Source organism: Pteropus alecto, unplaced genomic scaffold (assembly GCF_000325575.1).
Source record: "Pteropus alecto unplaced genomic scaffold, ASM32557v1 scaffold250, whole genome shotgun sequence".
Taxonomy (NCBI): domain Eukaryota; kingdom Metazoa; phylum Chordata; class Mammalia; order Chiroptera; family Pteropodidae; genus Pteropus; species Pteropus alecto.
The window spans coordinates 1,354,351-1,358,971 of NW_006430732.1; the positions used below are offsets into that span (position 1 = coordinate 1,354,351).

General features: G+C 38.0%; 1 pseudogene; it reads right to left on the minus strand.

Moving 5' to 3' along the window:
- Positions 1-1,092: 1,092 nt before the first annotated feature.
- On the minus strand, positions 1,093-1,211 carry LOC112484599 (annotated as a pseudogene).
- Positions 1,212-4,621: the final 3,410 nt, after the last annotated feature.

Sequence of the window (4,621 nt, forward strand, 5' to 3'; positions counted from 1 at the left end):
TTTGTTTGATTTTAAATAATCACTAAAATAAGGTCAAACAGCCAGCATATGAAACAAAAATTCTAATCTAAAATAATAGGGATCGATAGAAACCATTTGTGTCTCTATAGATTCTGAGATACTTTTAAAACACTTTGATGATTAAGTAATACATTTTGAGACAGTTCTCTGTTTTGTCTTAACAAATGTATAAGACAATGGCATTAAATAGATTAATAATCTCATTTACTTTTGGAAGAGTAATAGTTACTTTTTTTTTTAAGAATTGAATAGGCTTTTTTCATAATGTTAGGTAGCTAGTCAGACATGAGCAAGAGGGAACAAAGGAATAGGGGCCCAGCCCAGAGACCGCCCAAAGAATACCCTATTGGTAGAGAATCACTTTTGCATCCTCAGAGACAAAGGAAAGTAGGATCATAATCTTAGCTGGCCTGAATTCTGGGTAAGCACATGTGCACTAGGCAAAGAGTTATAGAGCAGCCAAGTGTCAATCAAAATGACCTCACTTATCAATCACCTAAGAATGCCTTTGTAACCATCCATTATGGCCCTAAATATAATGCAGACCTCTCCCTCTCCTGGGGTTACAGCTCTCCATCTTCCCTGGCTGTAACCAGTATCCCATCCCTACCTCCCCACCCTGAGGTACACAACTTGTTTCCACATGGCTAGCTAGTTTTAGGCTTTACCCATCTTCTACCTCAAAATGTGCTTTTTTACTAAACAAATATTTTTCAAATTCACTGAGTTGAAATTCATTTCTTCAGCAGTGAGAAGGACCTAGAGGTGTGTGTGTTACCGGAACTCCAATTGCTCCAACAGTGACAACATAGCTAAAGCTTTTAATAAAAGTTCTCAAGATAATGTATGGGTATTCTACATGTTTAGAGTCAATGGATTTGTGTGAATGCTAGTGATTATCAGAAATGTAGAGGCATCGTCACTATTCCATAATATACAGAACTCCCTTGCTACTTTCTTTTTTCTTTTTTCTTTCTTTTTTTTTTTTTTTTTAGGCAAGGCAATCCATGGTTGACCTCACAGATTGCAATGACCTTGTCAGCTTACAATCCCTTATTTTTATATTTTTTATGCCTACAGCACCTGGTCTTCCTAGGTGGTCTCCCATCCAAGTACTAACCAGGCCCAATTCTGCTTAGCTTCTGAGATCAGATGGGATCAGGCTTGTTCAGGGTAGCATGGCCATAGTCTCACTACTTTCACCAAATCTCAAACATGTATTTAAAGGGCCCTGTTCCACATAAACCAAAAGAAAGCATGAGCACCTACTAACATAAAATTTTCTATATTGAAGGCACAGTGAAACCAAGGGTCCTTATGACTTTGATTAAATTTAGCTTTGAACCCAGGCTCTAGAAATCATCTCTCTCGCTCGCGCTCGCGCTTGCGCTCTCGCTCTCGCTCTCTCGCTCTCTCTCTCGCTCTCTCTCTCGCTCTCTCTCGCTCTCTCTCGCTCTCTCTCCACCCCTCACAAACCTAAAGTCTCTTCGTTGGATAATCAGCAACCTCTGAGGCAGAAGAAGACAATAGACCAGACCTGACTATGGTCACAAGGTTTAGACCTATGGCAGGCTAAAGATAGCATCTTGACCTAAGTTATGTTTTAGCTCCCGTGGGTAAGGTGAACCCTCTAGCTACTTTTTCATGAAACCAGACAGAGGGATACCAGAGAAGCTCTCAGAGCTGTCCTCAAGTCCTGGAGAAATGATTTATTACTCTTACCTCACCTCTGAACAATCAGCTCCCAGTATGACCCCAAACCCCTAATCCATGGGGGTCTTGTGATTTTGCCCTATTATATTTGTAACCTACACACCACTGGGGAGTAAGGTCTTTAGTGCATTCAATGTAGGGAGAAAACAAGAGAACTAAAATATTAAATCAAGCTACATTCAGAGACTGCAATATGCCGATCAGCCCTGCAGCCAGGCCAGGAGGACACCTGCAGAACACAGGCAAATTTCTGCTAGGATTGCTAACAACCCATTTCCCCACACCTGTGGAAGGGGAAACAGGAACAGTAGAGTCTTTAAGTGGCTGCCCCACACAAATAAAATCTGTCATTCTCTGTGGCTAAAACCATGGGAAACCAATGGATTAAAGGCTGGGAACTGCCAGCAGGCCTTTCACACTCCATAGTCTGTCCTTTTCATGATACATACTCTTCCCCTTCCTCACTGTATGTCCATATCAAAGGAAATGGGTTTACAAAGTATTGAACTAGAACTCCTCGTCTCTCTTTGTCCTTCTCACTCTCTGCCTCTGAGAGGAGACCATACTTGGTCTGTGGAGTGTTAATCCCTTTTCTAATAAACTTTCTTTTTGACCCTAACTTTGGCATATATGTTGAATTCTTTCTACACTCTCCGCCAAAGGACACTCTTCTCTCCGTGCAGAACTTGGTCTCCCCGACATGGGAAAATTTGCCCTGTCCTGCATCACATTGGCTCCCTGCACTCCAGATTGGCCAATTTAATGTTAAACTATTTTCCTTTCCATACTGCAAACTCCTGCTCGTGCATTTCTTTTGGCCAGTGTACACAGGCAGACAGACTCAAATATCGGGGCCTGGTAACAACAGTACTTCATTTTTTGCCAGGATTTGTTTAATAGGGCCTATAAAGAAGAGATTTTGACAATGTTAAAAAGCAAACCATTGTAAATGCTGTCAATTTGTCAACAAAGTCTAGTGAGTTCTATCCAAATAATAGATTATAAAAGTTTCTAAATATATTAATAAAATGTGATGCCTTAACTAGAAACCTGAAACCTTCCTACATCAAAGTAAAAGAATTCATGGAAACGGTAAAAATTACCTATCACTGTAAGTATTTATTTCATGCATGGCTCATCCTGAAAAATTCTGTTTATTAAACTAGTACTATTGTATTCCCAGTATATCACCAAATCTTCTGTCCAAAAAGAAGTATGCAGTCACTGAAACTTGAATACACCTGGAGTGGAAGAGAAAGAGTGCAAATAATAAACAAAGAGAAGATTGGTTTCAAGAAGTTTCATAAACCAATTTGTATTGTTACTTATCTTGATATTAATATGGCATTGCTCTTATTTCTCAGAGGAACTTTTGAGTTTTCTGGTGCTCTACTAGGAATCCAGATGCTGACCTAACCAACACAGCAATATGGCACTCCCACCTCTACCCATGTTACATGTTCTTTCTTTTCCCCTCCTTATTTGGAGAGGTTTATAAATTAAAGTAATAAAAATAGGAGGATAAGGGATAAGGGTTTACAAGAATTCTGGCTTTATTTTCAAGTAATTCTATTTATTTATTTTTAGGAAGGAAACTAGAGAGTATTTTATGTCAAACCTCTTCCTATAGGAGAAAAATTTTCTATCCCTACTATAATCCCTGTGTTCTTTTCCTCTTTGTTTGAATCTGAATCCCCTTAAAATGAAGAATTGGCTCATTAGATTAGACAGCGATTACACCGGGAGAGAATTTGGAGAGAGCTCTCTATCAAGCAGAGAAGATAATTGTAATACTGAGAAGGAGAAAAGGAGATGTTGCATGTTCATTTTGATAGATGAAAAGAAAAACCTGTCCACACAACCAAAGGACAAAACAAACAAACAAACAAACAAACAAACAAACAAACAAACTGTTCACACAACCAAAGATGAAAATCTATGTTCAATATACAAACAAGGTCTGCATGAGAGTTTAGTACCCAATATATCTGATGCTATCTGTAATAGGTGACATTTATGATGCAGATATTTTTCTTGTTCTTATGTAATTGAACCAATTGAATACAAATGTTACAAAAATATGAGTTGTATTTAGAATAGTTAGAAGGTTAGAAAGTCTTCTCAGAATAGAGATTTTTTTCACTTTAACTAAGAACCTAAGGCATTTGGTTACATCTCTGCTGCTTTAAAGTTAAAATATAATTTTCCAATTTTCTGTGCACTTTGTTAATAGGTTTTCATATACTTGTAATATTCAGCATATTTATATGATATCTGATATTTCAAAGGATGTATTCTATGGTCCATATTCTTTTATGACATTTTAATTGTGTTTTTCTCACCTTTAATTAGCAAGGATAAGTCAAATTTGTTATTAAACAATAGTATCACTTAAAATACTTAAAATTTGATAATAATCTTGGCTGCTCTGTTTTTATTTTTTGTTAATGATAATACTCCATTCAAACACACCTAAAAAATTCTATTATAGTTAACCCCTATTCAGACAAAGAATGAGTGTGCCTTTGTGGTAGTGGAGGCCCAGTTCACTTCCCATAATAGGTAAGGGACTTTTCAGTGTCACAGCTGATGTGACAGAGATCACTGGCCCTGGTCAGTCACTCCCCTTACGGCCCTCCAACCAATTAAAATACACTTTCCTTATATAGAAAGAACATGAAGAACTATAAGATGTGTATAAAAAAAAGCCCCACTGCAATGGGAGCTCAGCCTTTGGATGTGCATTTGCTGAGCCAGTGCCGGCACCAATAAATGCTACTTCCTGATTATTGCCTCAGTGTCCTATCTCTCTGTCCGAGTATCCTGCAACACCTTGTCTTTTACTATATCCCCAAGTTGCTACCTCAGTTTCTCCAACATTATATGT